We start from the raw sequence: 21,611 nt of genomic DNA, 5'->3' as shown, positions 1-21,611 counted from the left end.
CCTCTCCATGAAACGGTAATAGATGTGATCCACCTTTGTTAAAGAGAGTTATAAAAATTAAATGGAACCCCCAGAGACAATCTCCACTGGATTGGCACTAGGCCAGAATATTTATTTTTGTAGAGAGCATAGTCTTGCTATTATATCTATTCCACATGCCACAGTACATTCTTCAGCACTCTGAGTTGCAAGCACCAGGTAATGAATATGACAACAGAAGGATGGGCTCTCTCTCTTTTCCATGTAATGCTCCAGAGTATACTTTCTATATCCAATAATCTTTTAAGAATGCTTTAATCTGATTCTTACTTTTCAAACAAAAAAATATAAATCCCATAGGAATGGATAGTACAGTGGGTGAGAATGTGGTTCTTTGTTGACTTGAATCAAGTACAGAGGATGAAATTAAAATCTCTTCTTCCTGCTGGTTGTAGGGCCTGAGTGAGATGAGTGTGGGTAATTTCATTGGAATAGCTTTAGGTCTTGAAGCACAAAACGTCTCATCATTCAGTAGCAATTGACATTGAAACCGTCACTTAAGGAAATAAAACATTGACAGTTGGTCGACATGGAGCCAATTTGCTGGCACTGAGATCCCTCACTTTGGATCAGCACACACATTAATTTAAAAAGTTATAGTGGGAGATTTGTGTTTGGAAAAAATGATCATGCCTCATGGAGCATGTAGAGGACAATCAGGCTCACTGTGTTACTGAGGTGCAGTAGAGAAAAAAAACAGCTTCTTCTCAAGAAACTCTTATTATAAACAATATCATGAAACATTTATGTTATTATAGATTTTATCCCCAATTGTGACAGAAGCTTCATTATAGCCGGTGTGGGTGTTGTAAGTAAAATGAAGTTTTTGTTGCAAAAATCTTTTTTCTTTTGCTCCCACTGTGTTTGTGATCTTAAGATTAGGTTGTATAATGATGAGCCAAATCATGCAAAGGCGGAGCATAAGCCTCAAAAAATTGAGTACTCATGTCTCAGCCAGCACTGTAACCCTGTGCCGACTATCCATTTGCTCGGATTTTGCAGTCAGCCGCAAATAATTGGCCCACACCTATCAACACATTGAAAACTACCAACAGACTTCACAAACTATCGAGCAATGGATTTTTGGGCATCTGATCAAGCATGGGTATCTTCTACAGGGCATGTGCAGCATGTGTGGCATAGAGGGATCAATAGATTTTTGGATTCCAAAGAAAACAAGGGGATAGTGCAGAAAGGTAGAGTTGAGATAAAAAGTCAGCCATGATCAGCCACGGCAGAGCAGGCTCGAAGGGCTGAATAGTCTAGTGCTGCACCTATTTTTTTATGTTCTTATGTCAGGGAATGATAACAACAGCATGGCTCCTCAACGAAGAAGTTTGAAGATTCATCACACATGGGTGCTCAATCAGGAAATATCGATTAGATTTAAATAATTTGCATGAAACAAAATAAAGAGAGGGAAAGCAATTTTGGATTAAGAGAGAGAGGTAGTGATAAAAGAGTTAGAAAGATAAAGTTTAAAAAAAAATTTAAAACACCAATGCTAATTAAATTCTGATGGATTGAGACACCACACTCGCAAAATTATTTTTCAGTGCCAGAGGGTTGTTTGGCAGTTATTATGATTTTTCACACCATTAACAAATCACTTACACCTCACTATTCCAAACAATAGCAAGCTCTGACTTTCCAATAAAAGTTGGTTAAGATCCTGTAGTGAACAGTTGTACTCTGGCAGGTGAAAGGAACAAGTCCCCAATTCTCTGCCCAAGGTTTCTTTTGAGGTAGGGCCCTCCATTGTGCTGGGTGAGAGATGTCTTCCCTGTTGTCTTCATATCACATACGCACCTTCCTTGGCATGTCTTTGTGGATTAATACGGTACTTGCAGGTATTTCACAAGCCAGTTATTAAAGGGTGTTTGCCATTTCATCAATGTTCCAACCCTGATTAACATCTGAACTGTCTTTATTTGAAATTCCATCTTCATGGGACTAGCCAGTCTGATAGCTATTGTTATTTTAAGTTTCCTCCGCTGATAGTGAGGGGCACTTAATTAGCACCTAGGAAGGACATTTGCACTTTAAGTAACTTCCAAGAGATATGCTCAGACATGTCTGTCTCTATCTATCAGATCAATAAGTTCGCGGATGACATGAAAATTGGTGGTGTGGTAACTAGTGAGGACGATAGCCTTAGATTAGAGATAAGTGTGAGATTATGCATTTGGGCAGGACAAACAAGGCACGGGAATACACAATGAATGGTAGGACCCTGGGAAGAGCTGAGGATCAGAGGGACCTTGGTGTGCATGTCCACCAGTCCCTTAAGGTAGTGGGACAGGTAGATAAGGTGGTTAAGAAGGCATATGGGATGCTTGCCTTTCTTAGCCGAGGCATAGAAGACCAGGGAGGTTATGCTGAAACTGTATACAACACTGGTTAGGCCACAGCTGGAGTATTGTGTGCAGTTGTGGAATCCACATTATAGGAAGAATGTGATTGCTCTAGAGAGAGTGCAGAGGAGATTTAGCAGGATGTTGCCTGGGCTGGAGAGTTTTAGTTATGAGGAGAGATTGGGTAGACTGGGGTTATTTTCCTTGGAGCAGAGGAGATTGAGGGAAGACACGATTGAGGTGTATAAAATTATGAGGGGCATAGATAGGGTCGACAGGAAGGAACTTTTCCCCTTGGTGGAGGGATCAATAACCAGGGGGCATAGATTTAAGATAAGGGGCAGGAGGTTCAGTGGGGATGTGAGGAAGAGTTTTTTTCACCCAGAGGGTGGCGGGAATCTGGAACTCAGTGCTAGAAAGGATGGTAGAGGCATTAACTGTCATAACATTGAAGAAGTATTTGGATGTGCACTTGTGATGCCATGGCATACAAGGCTATGGGCCTAGCGCTGGAAAGTGGGATTAGAATAGTTAGGTACTTGCTTGACAGGCGCAGACTCATTGGGCTGAAGGGCCTTTTTCTGTGCTGCAGACCTCTATGACTTTATGATTTTATAAACAACAAAATAAGTTACTTGATCTCCTGGACTCCATTTTGTGAAGGTACAGTGTTCATACCCCACATTATTTTTTAAAAGTAAAGTGTCCATGTCTCAATAAGCTTCACTGGAATTTGATGTTACAAATGAGTATCTATTGGAAAATTTCAGTGGCTTCATGTTCTTAATCTCAGTGAGGTGATGTTGTAGCATAGCCTATATAGTAGCAGGCTAACTCGGATAGAAACCTCTTAATTTTCATGTTATAATGCACATGTGAGGACTCCAAAGTTGGTATCTAATTTACCCCATTTGAACAATGAACACAGATAGCCTTACTGTTATTCTCAATGCAAAATTCCGGCCTCCAAGTTTGATGCATGGGAACACCACCACCTAGAAGTTCCCTCCAAGCAACACACTATTCTGACTTGGAAATATATCGCCATTCCTTCACTGTCGCTGGGTCAAAATCCTGGAACTCCCTGCCTAACAACACTGTGGGTGTACCTACATTAGATGTACTACAGTGGTTCAAGAAGGCAACTCACCACCACCTTCTCAGGGGCAAATAGGGATGGGCGATAAATGCTGGCCTACCTAGCCAGTGACGTCCAAATCCCCTAAATGAATAAAAAATAAGTTTACAGTTAACTGTAGAGCTTTAAATTCTTCAGGCATGGGCTATTGATAAGTACTGTTTAATTCAATCACATGTTGATGATGCTCATTCATATATTGATGATGGAATCCCCTAAATTCCTATGAATTAGTGAAGTGAAGCTCAGATATCCTTCTGGATGTTGTTCCAGTGGATCGTTAATCTAATAAATGTTGATAAAATGTTGAGAGCTAAGATTCTACCTTGTCTCCTGCCTTGCTTCTATCAGTTCCAGTGCATGCATTTGCTTCATGAGTTCTTTGATACTGATTGATACCAATTCTTCATTATTATGTTTTCCAGCTGAGATTTACCAAGTGGATATTGATAATTGAGATTATCCTATTTCCCTTATCACTGTGAGACAACTCAATTGCTAATATGTACTTCAACATAAACACTTTAATTGTACAATTGCACTTGACTAATTAAGTAGATTGAAAGATGTTTCAAATCTTATATTGTCTTTCAATAAAATATAATGACTACAGCAATAAACTTGTAATATCCTACTCATTAGTACATCAGTCTTCTGCCTGACACAGATTATCCTGATGCTACAATACAAGATGATAAACCCTGTTGATAAAACTTTCGAAACTGGCAACAAACCTGAAAGTTCGACTGCCAATTTGTTGGAAAGCCACATTTATTTCCAGCCACTGTTATCACTCACAGGACAGAGACCTTAGGAATAGATCTCATGATCAGTATTCACTACAGTATTATGCATTAAACATAACAGTACAAGAAGTTGAAAAAAAATCTTTATTATTCTACACTGAGCCTCAGTAATTGCACATTTATATCACTGTTCAAAGCTTCTAAGCAACAGCAGGAACATCAACAATTCTAGCAAGACAGAGAGAGGAAACTTGTCACACATGCATATCAGTTATTTTAAAGCTATTCCATTGACTGCTAGCGTTTCATCAAAACTATTTTCACACAGATGGTTTATCAAGAATTTTTTTAAAAAAAGGTTTCTGTCCATAATGAGGATAAAGAATCTCTTTGTAAAAAAATTATATAATTTAGTCATTTGTTATGGTGCAGTAATATTTACATGTTTTTTTATATTCATTCATGGGATGTGGACTTCACTGGCTGGGCCAGAATTTATTGTAAAACACTACTTGCCCTTGGGAAGGTGGTGGTGAGCTGGCTTCTTGAACAGCAGCAGTCCATGTAGTGTAGGTACACCCACTGTGCTAGGAAGGGAGTTCCAGGATTTTGACCCAGCAGCAGTGAAGGAATGGTGATATATTTTCAAGTTTGGATGGTGAGTGACTTGGAGGGGAACTTCCAAGTGATGGTGTTTCCATCTACCTGCCACCCTTGTCCTTCTAGATGGTAGTGGGCCTGGGTTTGGAAGGTGATGTCTAAGGAGCCTTGGTGAATTCCTGTAGTGCATCTTGTAGATGGTACACATTGCTGTCACTGTGCGTCAGTGGTTGACGGAGTAAATGTTTGTGGATGTGGTGCCAATCAAGCAGGCTGCTTTGTCCTGGATGGTGTCAAGCTCCTCGAATGTTGAGGGAGCTACACTCACCTAGGAAATTGGGGTGTATTCCATCAAATTCCTGACTTGTGCCTTGTAGATGGTTGACAGGCTTTGGGAAGTCAGGTGCTGAGTAACTCGTCGGACAATTCCTAGCCTCTGACCTGCTCTTGTAGCTACAGTTTTTACATGGCTAGTCCAGTTCAGTTTCTGGTCAATGGTAACCTCCTGGATGTTGATAACCAGTGACAGTAATGCCATTGAATGTCAAGGGGCAATAGTTAGATTCTCTTTTTTTGGAGATGGCCATTGCCTGGCATTTGTATGGTGTGAATGTTACTTGCCACTTGTCAGCCCAAGCCTGGATATTGTCCAGGTCTTGATGTATTTGGACATGGACTGCTTCAATATCTGAGGAGTCGCAGCATTCTAAAATAAAAACTAATAAAATATATACTATTTCTTGGATGATTAGAATGTGATCCAAAGCGATGCTTACATGATAAAGGCCGGAATTTTCCCATCCAGCCCAAGGCAGGTCTCGTGGCTGGCGAGAGCAGAGCATCCATCAGCAGGCAAAAAGTAGCAAATCCATCATCATAAAGACAAGTCATGATTCTCCCGATGGTGTGTTATGGTGGGTCGGTTATTCCACCGACTAATGGTGCGAGCACAATTTGCATTCATTAGCATGTCACGAATGCACATTAAAACAGCTGCTCGCCAGAATCTTGCCGCACCTTCCAACCCTCCGTTATGCCAGTGGGAAATTACATCGGTCTCAAATCCATTTGGAAAAAGGTGGTGTCCGTAAGTCAGATCTTAGTTCACTGGTGAGTGGAATCTACCTGCCAGAGATCTGCGCTGGTCTGGTTGAGATGAATGCCACTTTGTTGGGGCTGTAGGGTTGGACTTTTCCTTCTCTTTGGCTTCATTGTACCGAGGAACATCACATTGCTGTGGTGCTCATGCAGGCCTCCACTTTCAGAAACTAGCATTTCTACTGGGGGTAGGATGCAAGGCGAGAGTGGGGTTGATAAACACAAAGGAGGCAACAGTGAGGGAAGGCTGTGGAATGACAGTGAGGGAGGGGGTTGAAAATAAGGGAGGCCTTTCTGGGGTAGCCCTCTAACCTCTTGTTGCACAGGAGTGTGCAGGAGTCTGCTTAGAAAGCAAGGACGAAGACCTCCTTGCAATGAAAGCCACTTAAACCCAATGACTTCATTAGCACCATTGAAGGGCTACTCAGAACTCAGTGGCTTCACATCATAGTCACTGCATCTCAAGAGTAACACAAAGGAATGTAGAATTTGGGAATGCAGGCAATAGTGAAGTAGGCACAGCTGCATCATATATGGCATTCCATCAATGAAGGCATGTTGCGTATTCACCTGAAATGACACTGCTAATGGGCCAAAGGGCATCCACTCATTGACCATGAGCAACAGATTGGTCTTTAATATTCTACATCAGAGATTGAATCACAGAGTTGGTTGGGTCACTCATCTCATTGAAACTTTAGTATCACACGCAAGGCTGAAGATGTTACATATCCGTAAACTGTGTGTTAGTGTCTCAGGGACAAGGCAGCATCAGCAACCATGCAAGTAGAGCAGGAAAAACTATGGACCCTTAAAGTTTCCAAATGTGTCATCCTCTGAACTTTGCTTTCTTGCCCCTTGAATCATTAATGTCTTTAATGTTTCCTTTCAGAGAGAAGGCGAAGCACATATGAATCCAGGGCTCAAAACTGCCTTTGTCAAGACCTGAACGCAATGGAGGAGGCAAAGAAGGGAGAGTCGACTCCGCACGCAGCTCCAGCAGGAGAGATATGGCCAAGTGGAGCCACAGCATGATCAGGAGAGCCAGGAGGAGAGACCCAGACAATTGGGGCATCTTGCCAAACCTAGGGTTTATTGTAGAAGAGTCTCCCATTTAAAAATGAGTGGGAGGCAACACCGTGCAGGTCTGCATTTGTCCTGAGGTCTGATACATCACCTAGGCCACATCCTTCATGAAGATTTCACGCCAATGCGGATTTGGAGGGTATTCCTTGCCAGCGGCTTTTAAGCTAACCTCAGCACACAATTTTTTGGCCTCTAGTGCTTTCCAGGGATCAAGAGGCGACCTGTGTGGCATCTCTCTATCCGCAACATATTGATGAATAAAGGAGGTCACAGATGCCCTTTACAGGAAGGCCCATCATTATGTCAAGTTTGCTCTGGATGAAGTTAGTCAGGCTGAGAGATTCATGACTCCTACATCCTGAAGTGCCTGAGATTTTTGAGGGGCCATTATGTCTGCAAGGATGGCTGCTTGGGAAAAGCTGTACCCACTGAATAGCTGGCTGATGACACCAGCGCATGACCCTCAGGGTGGCTCAGAGGAGAGTTACAATGCTGCTCACAACTCCACATGCTGCCTTATAAAGCAGACCGTAGGGCTCCTGAAGATTAATTTCAGATGCTTGGATCACTCAGATGGCTCACTCCAATACACTCCCGACAAGGTTTCCTGCATCATCGCAGTGTGTTGCTCTCTTCACAATCTGGCAATGCCAAGAGGTGCCCCCCTGCCAAAGGATGGCCTGGAGGAGGATGACAGCTCATTAGAGAATGAAGATCCGGAGACCCAGGAACCTCACGAGGCTGCTGAGCATCAGTATGAATGTGATCACACCATGGAGGAAGGAAGACATGAGAAACATGCCCATGAAACGTTAATTGCTGACAGGTTCCAGGGAGAGTAAAGTCAAGTGAGAGAATATGGCCACATCTCTCCTAGCTCTCAGTGCCTTTTTTTTTCAACTCAGGGGATGTCCACCCACTTCAAGTGAAAATGAGTCCCAGATTCACACTGGTACGTTCTCATGAATCACCATGAATTTGCTTTGCTCCATGGGGCCCTGTGAGTGAGCCCACTCTGGGAACTGAGAGTCCACTTAAAAACAAGAGTGATATGAGAGAAGACTTGAACTCTTCACCACCATCTAATGATGTAAACACTGCTGCGACTGAAATGTGGACATGCCGAAGGGTTTCCTCCTCCCGTGCATATCTTTTCTTTTGCCACCACCACTGAGGAGACACAAATGTACCTAGATAATCAATGCTGAAGAGCCGCCCTCACTCAATAGCATTTCTTGAGGAAGAAGAGTTACAAATGTTTACATCAAACTTTTCCAATAAAGATTTAAACACATCTCCCTGACATCACACAAGGGTGCAGAGGTTAGTTCAATTGTGGTTGATGTTATAGGAATATGAATCTCACAGACGGACACTATCACTAAACCTCGTAAAAAGAGGGTTCCAAAGTACAAAATCACAATGTCTTCAGTTGACAGGAACATTCATATAACAATCAAATGTAGTAACAAAAGCACAATTTATTTACATGTCTAGCACACCCATGACCCAAAAGTGACATCAACTTTTTTTAACTTTCCTAACTCTACTGAGATGCCTGGGTGCAGCCCTGACATCCTCAGCAGAGGCGGAGGCATCCTGAAGACCACTATATCCTGATGTCTGTGATGACCTTGGCGGGTGTCCTCTGGAGGCCCAAGGGCTGGAAGGCCCCAGCCTGATAAGGGTCACCTGCTCAGGGGAGGAGCACCTTTGGTGGTCTGAGAAGCTAGAATAGATGGGGTCACAGGCAGAAGAGGCTGTGAGCACACCCTTGGAGTGTCCTGAGAGAAGGCCTCAGGGGTGTCTAGCTCATCCTCCCTGTGGGCACCCAAGGGCTCTGCCCTGACTCCTGCAGGAGATGGTGCACCTGGAGGGGAGGTCAAGATGCCTCATCCTCATGTTGCCTACATCCTGATGGTGCACACCAGGGTGTATGGCCATGGAGTGAAAGGCCGTGCGCAATTCCAGCAAGACCTGCTGGACCAAGGTCTCCATAGTGGTTGCCAGACATCCCATGGTGACATTAAGGTGCTTGCATTTTGGAGCCTTGACATTAGACAGAACACAAACGGACTCCTCTATCAATTGCTCTAGTCTGCTGAGTGACTGCCGAATACCTGCCTGATGTTCCGCCACTTGTCATTGCATCTCCAGCATTGAGTTGGCAGCCACGTCCAGAGGCTCATCATCTGACTTGGATTGAGCAGGTGGCTGGTCTCCAGCAGCCCTCCGAGTGCCAGAGAGCTGGGCTGTCCCTGCCTCCGGCTGCGGTGGGGAAAGTGAGCCTGAGCCTAATCCACAGCTGTGCCCCACTGGTGTGTGTGTTTCTGAGCTGGTGGAGGATGTGTGTGAGTTCCGTGACAGTTCTTCCGGCGCTTCTTCTTTCGGTAATGTTTGGGGACTCACAATGGTGGTGCTGGACTGGCTTGGGGGCTTCGATTTGCTGATGCCTAGAAAGTAGGAAATAGAGTTTAAGTTAATGAGCATGAGTTAAATAAGACTGTATGTGACTCACTGTGAATGTCAGGATTTGATGATGTGATGGAGCTGTGATCCATACTGGGTAGGTGGAAGAGGCTGATCTCCCCTTCCCCACAGGAGCGACCCCTGTCCTCCCCAGCCAGCTTGGCTGCAGCCTCCTCAAACTCAGTGAGGGCAATGATGTCAGCCGTCTCTCCCCTGGTCTGCACTCTCTCACACCTGTTGTGCACCAGCTTGGCCCCAATGAAGAAGAAAGAAAGGCATGTGATGAGAAGGGATTGAGCAGAGATTGGGTGAGATGCAGGTTCCCTGTGTATGGTGAGCCCTCCCTGGAAGGGCCAGAGGATGGAATGTGAACAACATGATAGATGGGATGGTGGTGATATGAAAGTTTCGGTGAGAGAATGAGTGTTGATATGTGTCCCCTGTGATGGTTGCGTGAGATCCCTGAAGCGAGTAGCTGTTTAAGTGCATGATGCCATGTTGAAAGTTTGACACTGGAGGGTTTTGAACTCCTTCATCTGGCTGCCGTCAACTGGTGGGTTCAAAGGTCTGAGCACCATATTTAAAGGCCAGTCCAACACACAATCTCACTCTCTCCAGCCCGCCAGCCTGCTTCACCTGCCAGACACTCCAGGTCTTGATCAGAGGGGTGCAGATGCAAAGGCACATGTTCTATCCCAGGGATGGCTGCAGGAAGCACAGCCTTATCACCCCTCAACCTGGGAGACCGCTGCGGAGCAGGTCAGCATGGATGGCAGCTGTGCCCAACATGCCATCCAGTGTAGGAAGAGGATAAATGATCTCATCAGCTCCACCAGGGTAAGCCATCCTTCGACACCCTCTAGTCTCAAACTCTCATCATGGCATCATGCACTCAAACAGCTATTCGCTTCAGGGATCTCAAACAAGCATTCGCGGGGTACACATATCGTTTTCTCACCGAAACTTTCGCATCACCATCATCCCATCTACCATGTTGCTCACACTCCATCCACTGGCTAGAGGAAAAGAAACTTAGAAGGCAAGATTGAATCCCTGGAGCTGGATCCTTGTTGAAGCCATCTGATTGGGAATAATGTTTTTGAGAGAATTCCAAGGCGAGTTCTTAACATGTGGAAATTGGAAACCCTCATGAGAAAGACAGAGTTTCAGTGAGGCTTGGTGTCTCACAGTGTAACAAGCACCTATGTGGGTTGTTGAGAAATCCAGAGGGCAGGATTTTACATGTTGGCGAGCGGGTGCAGGGCCTACTCGTCATCATGTAAAATGATGGGCAGTGATGTCGGGCGGAATCCCTGACGTCACCCCACCCCATTTAAATTTTCAGATAGGCGGTGGTGCAGCGAAATCAGCTGCACGGCCGCCAACCTGTCAGTGGCCAATTGAAGACATTGACAGAGTTAAGTAAGTAATTGACCTTAAGGTTGGTGGGCAGGCCAGGAGCCCTGGCGCAAATTAGAAAAAGCATGAAACCTCATCCAGCAGCGGGATGCGGTTTCATGTAGGTTTTTAAAATTTTTAATAACGTTTTTGTCAAAATTATGGACTTGTCCCAACTCACGTGACATTGGGAAATTTTATTGTTCTATTTTTAGGTATTTAACATTTAGATGCGATCTCCCTGAGGCTGCTTTTTGGGGTTCCCTCCCGCCTGCACCATATTTCCTTCATCATTGCTCCTCTGTGTCTTCCTTTAGCCTTAAATCTCATTGATTATAGACTGTTGGTCCCATTGTTCAGTAAGGTACAAGTTGCCCCGCTATCCTCATTGCCCTATTATCAACTTGTGCTTCTAGCAATTTGCAGCACAAAAACGTTTTGAACGTAACAGTCGGGGAAAGATCTAATGAATGGGGGAGACCACAAGGTGCCTCATTCCAGCAAAGCCTGAGTCGATAAAATACTATTCTTCAATGAAGATCATCAAAGGATCGGAAGTGTGCCTGTGCATGCCCTTCAACATCCCCCCCACTCCACTGCCCCCGCCCCCCCGCCCCCCCACCACCCCACCAATGGAGGGGAATTTCAGCCCATGGAGTCTGCTTTGGCTGCATTTGTCAGTTACTTTGGAGATACATAGATCCTGGGCAGCAGGTTTCTGACCAAATGAAAGGAACTTTAATCCAACTCACCAAGTGTGAATGAGGCAAGGGATTTGGGAGAGGGTTGACTTTAACATGAAGCATTCTGCCTCACTGTCCTTTTCCCATTGGAATCCAGCAGTCCACCGTTTTAGCTGCTCGCTGCAGTTTGTGACTGTGATACCCACCAGAAGTAGACAGGGATGTAAATAAGAGAAAGTACGCAGGCTTCAAACTAATGACATCAGAAGGGTTTTCCGCCCACCCCACCCATTGCCTGCCCAAAGCCAAATCTTTCCCCCACTCAGTCTCAGCACAAAACATTTGTTCATCAATCCTGTTCATGAAAAAGCCAACCCCCTCCCAAATTCCTTGACTCATTCACAGTTGGTGAGTTGGATTAAAGTTCCTTTCATTTGGTCAGAAACCTGTTGCCCAGGATCTATCTATTTTGGTTGCAATCTGTTGCAATTTGTTTCTTGCAGTGTGTGGTCAAAAAGCTTATATTGATAGTAACAAGTGAGGTTTAAGTGTGTGTTAATGACAGTCTGAAGTTTGTTCCAATCCCAGCTGATGTTAATACAGGACAAGTCAAATCCCAGAGTGAAACCTGGTTTGATAGATCCTAACTTATATTCTTTATAGAAACTCTGGAGGTAATTTATTGAACAAATTCACAGGAGCCTGCTGATGAACTCTTAACACAAAGAATGAAACATTTATTAGACAAGAAAAATGAATTATATTACACCAGACAAAATGATTAGTCAGACCTCAAGTCAAGCACAATAAAGTTATTCAAATGTTCACTATTCTTTCACCGCAGCTATATCTTTGCAGATGCATACAAATTCAGAAAGATAACACAGTTTACAATATTTATCTCATACTCTATTATTCAGGGTAAGTGCACAGTGCCTGTGAGCCAATTGGCAAACTGTGGACAGACACACCACTCTCCAAAGTAAGTGACAGATGCGACCAAAGCTTTCTCAACAACCTGCGCAGATGCTTGTTATATTGTGAGCCACCAAGTCTCATTGAAACTCTGTCTTTCTCATGAGGATTTCCAATTTCCACATTTTAAGAACTTGCCTTGGAATTCTCTGCCAAACATTAATCCCACTCAGATAAAGGCAAAATGGTCCTGCAATTGTCACATTCTGCTTTCAACTCTTAATGTCACCATTAGCACCTCTGTTAGCCAGTATCACCACTATTAACAATCCTTTGACCTTTCATTTATGACATCTTTCACAATCTCTCCTTTGCCTCCACCTATCACTGGCCTTCTATCCTGTTTCACCTGTTCCACCCACCTTTTCCAATTGGAAGCGGAGGCTGTGTTCAGGACAATGGAATAAATGATTATTCCATTGAATGGAACAAAGCAAGCACCATTTATAAAACCCACCCAATTTTGATTCCATTGAAATGAATGGGATGTAGAGAGAATGGGACCTATACTGGGTTGGGGGGTGAGGGGGGGGGGGTGGTGGTGGCAATCTGGATCTCTCCATCACTGCCTTTTGGTTAAGTTTACCTCAGAGCCTCCTGTGTTAACATCGATAAGCTTGAAATGTTACTATTTTGAGATGTTCTATGATATTGTCATTACAATTGCAAATCAATGTAATTTTGATTCTAATTTTATTAAGACTATCATATCTTACTTTTGGGTGCCTGCATATACAAATTTCTATCCTTCCCAAAGCCTTAAGTCATGCAGATCACACACTTTTCAGAAGCAAAATACTTCAGATGTAGGAATCTGAATTAAAAGCAGAAATACTGGAAATATGCAACAGTCTTGCAGCACCTTTGGAGAGAAAAAAGGCTTTAACGTTTCAGCCTGTGACCTTTACAGACCCGAAACATTGGGCATAATTTAATGTAGTCGATAGGTTTTCATCCATCAGCTGGAGAGCCGGTGAAAACCCTGTGTCACCTTATTTTGGGAAGGCCCAATGCGTGAAGTGCCAATTTTAAGACCTTGCCTTGGAATTCTCAAAAGACAGTCCTAGGTAAAGGAGAAGGGTACAGATCAGAAATAGATTCTGTTAAACAAAGTTGAGCAAGAGGATCAGAGCAATTGACTCTGAATTAAAGGGAGAGAGCTGTGGGGAGCAGACTTGAAGCTAAGTGAGCTTGAGATATGCCCTGAATTAATGGGGAGTGGTGGCCTTTCCCCAGTGTCAAGGGGGTGGCTGGCCAATCAGAGGTTGGCGACTATGCATTACTCAACAGTGCCACTAGGGTGGTTGCTGCCAATAATGCACCCATCTGAGGCACAGGATTGTCGAGGGACCCAGACTGCAGGGAGTGGGTGGGAGGGACATCATGGGTAGGCTTCGTGGGGTAGTGGGCCACGGGAGTCAGCAACAATGGCAAGGAGTGGCTTTCAGCAGATTGCCCCTTTCCCAGTGATGGGTACCTCAATCAAGCACCAAGTGCCTTTGAACAAGGGACTCCCCCACTCTAGCGGCCCATGTGGAACCCCAACAGAGTTTGATTTTTGGGCTACCCACATGGCGAGTCCCAGTGAATACCAGTGATGACATTTGGGTATTAATTGTCCAGTCAAGGGTCTCAATTGGCAGTGGGGTGGGAAGGCCAACCACAAGTCATCCTGTCCCAGGGTCAATAGGGGCAGAAGTGGGAGGGTCACAGGGTCTCCACTCGCCACCCTCTCTTCTGATTAAATGCCCGCCTGCCACCAAACTCGCCATGGGGGAGGGCATTAAATGCCGTTTGTTCACGCTGTTTCTCTCTTCACAGATACTGCCAGACCTGTTGAATTTTTTCAGCATGTTCTGTTTTCATTACTGGAGAATTTCTAATTGTTTCTACACTTGGTCTGAACTGTTTTAGCATCACAATAGAGATGGCAAAATTCTTCAACCCTTTTCATGATTTTTGCATACCAGAACAGCCATCCTTCCAACCAATCTGAGAGGTTACAGCAGCTGAAACATTGCAATTGCCCAGAAAAGTCACAGTAATTTGCAGTCACCTACATTTCAGTGCTTGTTAAATTTTCTGATTCCAAGAAATTGAGACAACTTAATAGTGACAACGCTTGTTAACAAAATAAATTATGAGTAACAGCAATTACAATTGCTGACTGTCTGCTGAATCTTATATATGTACAGGAAAGTGACAAAGCGACTTTCTTTCCTTATATAACTGGCTGACACATCATGGAAAAGATGGAAATAAATACAAGGTCCTTAATTTCTGAGAAGCACTTACTTTACCAGCCTCAGAATAAGTTCTATTTTCTGACTCTCGCATGATGTTCAGCTTTTCACACCACCAACTTTCTCTGTTTCTCTGACAACACATGCTCAACATTTTCAATTTCTCACTTCATGCTGTCTCCTTCTCCCTCTGCTTTTCACCAGTTTCAATTATATGTTTTTCTCCTTCATTGCAGCTTTCAGCATAGTTTCAGTTACATAACAAAAAAAAAAGAAACAAGTAACAATTTTCTGACTCCGAAGTAAAGGTACCACAATCAGGATTCTGCAAGTGTATTGCTTACTGTTTCTGCCAAATAATTTCTTTGTTCCATGCTTGGACAATTTGTGAAATAACTGCAAGCTTCCAACCTAATTAGACATTCACTGAAGGGACAGAGAAGAGGTAATCATGAAAGAACCAGCTCTCAAAGGACAGTAGAAAACATCTAAATGGACGTAGCCACTTAAGGGTAAGAGGAGAGCAAATCACAATGGCAAAGAAGGAGCAGCAGCCTACTGCAAACCAGATGATGCATGGTTGTGGCCAGTAACTCCTCAATTTCAGACGCTGCAAAAGTATGATGCCATTATTACAGCTGTGCCAAATTGCTGGGGCAGGAAATTCCTGACCGAGGGGTTTCCCACCCCAACACCGAAAAAGTCAACGGAGAATGCATCCCCTCCCATGCCAGCTGTCTGACAGCAATTTAATAATCTGTGGACCAATAACTGGCTGCAGGGGAACTTCCGCCCTTCACTTGGGAGGAAGTTCTGCCTCAGGTAGCTGCTGGCTACCTGATTATCCAACAGCTCTTTAGTCCCAGCAGTGCCATGGGGATTGGTAGCCACTGCTGGGACTAAGTGTAGTCCCACGAGCCCCAGGACCACACAGTGCCGGGGATCCCCTGGTGGGGAGGGGAGGAGAGATCCAGGAGGGATGGGGCACGTGGGAAGGAGTGAGGGGGTGGTCGGGTTGGATAGGCCAGAAAGTGGGAATCATCTCGGGGTTGGACATTGGGAATTGGGAAAGGGGAATCCTGATTGGGAAAGTTAGCCCTTGAGGATGATGCCTATTGAAATACGATTTCTTTAGTTGTCTCCATGATTAAATCTTGAAACTTGTATATGGAAACATGAACACTTTATTGTTAACTCTTAGCTATTAACAGATCCAAGGTATGGTCATGCATGGAGCTGTTTACTCCATGAGGGCTGTTTCCAGAGTGTTCTTTCTAGACTGTTCTCTCAGTCTACTACCATTGTCACTATATATCATATCGTGAGAGGTGCTATTCTCCAGTCCCACATTAACCCGTGCTCTGCTGAGCACTTTTACATTACAATGGCATGCAGGCACATACAACCTCCTTTCTGCTTCAAAGAAAACTTTCCTTTCCAATGGAGTGTAACTATTTGTGAGACGATCTTTACTTGCTATTCCCACTTCCCCATCTCAAGTCTCTGACTTTATAAAGTCAGACAGTCTTGAGGCTTGATACGTTTGGAGGAACGATAGTGGTACTCTGCATTTCAGGTACTTGGCTATCTCCATTTGATTCACTTTTTGCGCCCCTTCGAGTTGTAGTTCTTTATTAACAACTCATCTGTTTTTGTTGGACACGATGGATTTGTCTTGTTCCTTCCTAAGGGAATGTACACTCCGTTCATTCATAAAGTGGACTTAAATTTTCTTTTTCCATGATGCCTGCCACACTCTTGCTGAACATCGACATTTTGCAAATAGAATCTTTATTTCCACTTGTTTCACAATCTCAGCCAAACATTTGTTTGCTGTTTTATTTTCAAATTGTTTTGCAAGTTAATGAATCGTTTCAGTCAGCTCAGCTTTTACTTCTTCTAGTTCCTTGCACTTCAGTGTCTGATTTACATTTTCCGATCCTATTTCTGTCTTTTCTTTCTTTTGCCTGCAGCATAACTTTGTCCTTGTGCTCCATTTTGTTTTCACTGATGGCCAGGGCTGTCTCTGGTGAAGCCTTAACTTGTTGAAATTCTGTAATTGTGCAATTCATGGCTTTATTATCAACTCACAGTTTGAAAAGCTCGACGGCTTTTCCTTCAAAGCCTCCTCCTTTCCATTCAACTGCTTCTTCAGCAACTCAGTCTGTTTCTTATAGCTTTTGGCTTCTTACTGGAATATTAAACATTGCTGAGTCTTCTCTGCCAACTGGTTCTTCAGTTTGCTCAACGTGACATTAAATTAATTTTCCTTCTCTATGATTTTCCAGTAGAATAAGTTTGTTCTAAGGAATTCTTCTAGATTATGAAGGTCTGTCAACAGGTTTTCCTTTTCTTTGCAAAGCTTGTTTGCTTCATCTTCTTGTAATTCAATAGAGTCTCCTGGAGTTTCTTCTGCTGTTCCCACATTCTGCTATTTAAGACAGTCTTCATTTCTTCATGTTTCTGAATGGTTATACATTCTTTTTGCATGTGATCTTGAAGGACAATCAGTTGGTCCTTGAACTGTTTATTTTCTAGTTTACCTCTTGCCTACTCATTCTGGGCTTCATTGCATTGTTTTGTTGCTACTGATTGTTCTAACTGAACTTTTTCTCAAACAATATTCAATGTCCTTGTTAGTTCCTCATGATTTTCCATGGCTACATATTGATTCTCCAAGAAGTCTTTCAGGGTCACAACTTCTTTGCGGGACTTTTCTGCCTGCTGTTTCACTTGGCCATACATCTGGTTGAGTTTTTCTAACTCTTGCTTTGCTTTGCCAATGGTGGAATTGAGAGTTGGTATTTCCTCCTGATACCTTTGTGTCATCTCTGAAATGTGTTTGTTCAGATTGCAAACAGTTTGGTTTATTGAAGACTTCAGTTTAATGTGCATTTTCTAAGGTATAGACTCAGCTTGAATCTTGCACTTCAAATCTTCCAGTTTGGTTCTGATGCAAATATTTTCCTGTGTAACAGCTTAATTTACCTTTTGCATGTGTTGCTTCTTTTGATTTACCCCAGGTAGCTCCCCTTCATGTATAGCTATCTGCTCACTCCACACTGTCATCTGTCTCCCTTGCTCAGGGGTCTTTTGGCTCCCTGTCTCTGGGGTTTTCTCTTGCCCTTGCTCTGTAGTCTTTTGTTGCTCCTGTATTGGTGCCTTTTGTTGTCTTCTCTCTGAGGTCTCTTGCTGCCCTCTCCCTGGAGTCTCTTGTTGCCTTGACAGAGTTACCCTCTCTCTGTACTTTCTTCTGATTTTTTGCCCATGGCTTTTTCCTTTTTGTGTAGTTACAGTTTTAAATTGTCTTTGCCTCTTTAGGACTGCGGATGCAGGAACCATTTTGTTTTACACTGAAGCTGTCAGCAGCTTCCTTTGCTGTGAGTTTCCAATACGTTTGAGCTTTTGGTGGGCTCTCTAGCAATTGTGGCTGCTTTGCCTTTTGTTTTAACTTTTGAAATTGCAGCAATTCCTTCCCTTTCTGCATTAACTCTGCAAGTTTTCTTCTTTCTTTAAACTCAGTACCACTTTTGTTTGAATGTCCCGTGCGTTGGGAGTCTAGGTGGGTGCGTGTTTTTATTTAATGTTGTGAGCTGTCAACTCCGACATGATTTTTTCCTTTTAAACACTTGGTTTTCTCTTTTTAAATTCTTCAGGTTATGTTTAAACATTTGACTCTGCCAGCCAATTTTTACAGGTTTGTTTTTTTTCTTAAGCCTTTGTTTTTTACTTGCAGCTCGCTTTCAGCTGCCTTCTGGTTGCTGAGCCCTTGGAGCCACCACCTATTCTAAAATGTAAGTACAGCTACTTATTTTGCATTTTTGCTTACCATCTCATGAACTGTGTCACTCAGGTTCTTGCATTTTTCTGTAATGGACTTCCACTCATTCTGTTGGATCCTTGACTTCCAAGTCTGTAGTAAACCTCTTAAATTTTTTCTTCAAGTCTTTTTAGGTGCGTGTCTCTCTAGTTTGGCTTCAGCTACATTGAGTTTTTCAGACCTTGGGACGTTGTTTGTGTTCATGCATTTAGCTGCCACTTTTCATATCACTGAGGAGCAACATGTCAGCTTATAGTACTACCCCTGATGCGATATCTTGTAGAAGTGACCAGTGCTGCCAAGTATGCTGTACCACACTGATAGTGCTGATATCGCACCATTGCCACCAGGTTGTAATATGGGTTATTTAGATGTCTCAGTGATGAGATCTTGAGACTTGTATATTTAAGCATGAACCCTTTATTGTTAACACTTAACTATTTACAAATCCAAGGTATGATCACGCATGGAGCTGTTGTCTCCAAGGAGGCCACTTGCAGAGTGTTCTTTCTAGACTGTTCTCTCAGTCTACTGCCATGTGACTCTATACATCATATCGTGGGTGGTGCTGTTATCCAGTCCCACTTTAACTCTTGCTCTGCCGAACATCTTTACATTACAATGGCATATAAGCACATACAACATCATACAACAATGTCCAACCCCATTTCCCACTGAGGCTTGAGAAGGATGACATGATGGGCAACTGCCCTATCCCTGACTCCTTCCCAACAACCTCATAATTGCGACTGGACAAGAAACAGCCTTTAAATGGCCATTAATTGACCCTCAATTCAGGTGAGGGCAAGCAGATCCGGGAGAGAGAGAGAGAGAAAGAGCAGAGTGGGAGAGAGGCAGCAAAACTCTATTGTTCACCTTGCAAAATGCAGGTGGAAATTCAAGCTTGGATTGGAAAGCTCAAGTGAACTGGAAGATTCAGCTAGCTTCAGTTAGAGGGAGGGGGCTCCAGGGAAACCCACACTATGAAAGTCAGTTCAAGGTTTAAAATTATCAACTGGAAAAGGAAAAGAAGCTAAGAATCACTTTGAACTGGTTACAGGAGAATAGCGTGTCTGCTTAAGGGACAGGCTGAATTATGATTGAAGAAGGAGATTTTTGGTCATGTAATATGTTCAATGGAGGTTTTTTTCTGTTGTTTGAGTATGGAATGCCTACTGAAATAATGTTTGTCAGGATTTCTCTTAGTTTGTGTGTTACAGTGAAAGTCTTAGGTCAGGGTTTCCGGACCCCGCTGCGACAGATTTCCCCACGGCAGATGCAGCAGGCTATTCAAATCCCTGTTGACTATGATGCGGTCAGAAGACCCAGCCTGCAGGAGGGGCCAGAAAATCCTGCCCTGAGAACTTGAAATCTTGTTGTGTGGTCCTTTCATCCATTCGCAGGAAGTTTAAATTTATTTTTTTTTAATTTATCAGTCTCTACAGAGGTCATAGGTCAAAGTTAATAATCCATTCAATGGCTTCAGCTAACGCAGTGTGAATGGTTAAGATGCTACCATTAATGGATCTCTAAGGGCAGGAGTTTCATATGTGGGCAATGGCCTGACTTGGATGGCCACATCCTCATGTTGCACTTGTGAAACAAGTGGCCATACCTCCCGGGCCTGTTCTCAAGTAGTTGGGGGTTGTCCAGGTTTGTCTACTCATATATCTGAGGAGAGTTGAAAGATTATGACCAGTGCCTCCACAACTTCCCACTATTACTTCCGTTTAAAATTTGATTGTGAGGTTTATGGGCGAAAATACATATTTTTGATACATTTTATAAAAATGTTGAAGAAAAGAATAGCACAAGATCATACTAAAAGATACTGCAAAAATTGGAAATAAAAATAGCAGAACTCCTCCATTTTAAACATTCCTTCATGTGTAACTCCCCCATGACTTGTTTAAATGGTGCTAAAATAACAGTTTTATTACAGTGAAAAAGCAAGACATTGTATATTTAAACGATCAAATCATTTTGTGACACCGCATAAGGCTATCACACAATTAATATGCAGACACTGTAATACCGCCAATTTTGTCCCCTGTAAAATTATACTCAACTAAAATCAGGTGAGAAGCAGTTTTGAGGTATCATTACTTCCATCTCCTGACTTCCACTTACCAGATCTTCGTTAGCAAAGCATATCAGAAAAGCTACATCGTTTTTATTCATTCATGGGATGTGGGCATCACTGCTTACTTAGGCCAGCATTTATTGCCCATCCCTAATTGAGAGTCAACCACATTACTGTGGATCTGGAGTCACATGTAGGCCAGACCAAGTAAGGATGGCAGATTTCCTTCCCAAAAAAGGACATTAGTGAACCAGACGAGGTTTTTTATGACAATAGCTTCATGGTTAGCATCAGACTTCTAAATTGAATTCAAATTTCACCGTCAGCCATGGTGAGATTAAAACCCTGGTCCCTGGAGCATTACCCTGGGTCTCTGGAATACTTGTCCAGTAACAATACCACCATGCCACCGCCTCCCCAAGTGTCTTCTTGTCATATTGATATTAATTCCTTGCTAATGCAGACATAGAAGCACAGAAGTTGCTGATCATGATATGAGTTGTTGAACATTTAGCACAATTGTATAATATTCCTCTGTCTGCTTTTGAAGATAAGAGCCTATTTAAAATTAAATGAGCTTCCCCTCTTCATTAAATAGCAGATGGACACCTATATAAACATATTTGAAAAGATAGTCAATTTGCCACTCGAGCATAAAACTCATATTGATTATTGGGCACCGATCACAGGAATCACCTGATTTCAGTGGCAATGAAGATCAGACAATTTCCATAATGGTTTCCCAGTAATCTGTTGGCAAGTTTACACTCAAAGTTGAACAAGATGAAAATATACCCCATTAAGTGTTCACCTTTTAACATTACATTTAGGCTGAGATGTCTTACCCATTTCTTTATAATCAGTACTAGGCTCCGGTGC

This window comes from Carcharodon carcharias, chromosome 11 (assembly GCF_017639515.1).
Source record: "Carcharodon carcharias isolate sCarCar2 chromosome 11, sCarCar2.pri, whole genome shotgun sequence".
In the NCBI taxonomy this organism is placed as follows: Eukaryota; Metazoa; Chordata; class Chondrichthyes; order Lamniformes; family Lamnidae; genus Carcharodon; species Carcharodon carcharias.
This window is presented reverse-complemented; position numbering follows the sequence as displayed.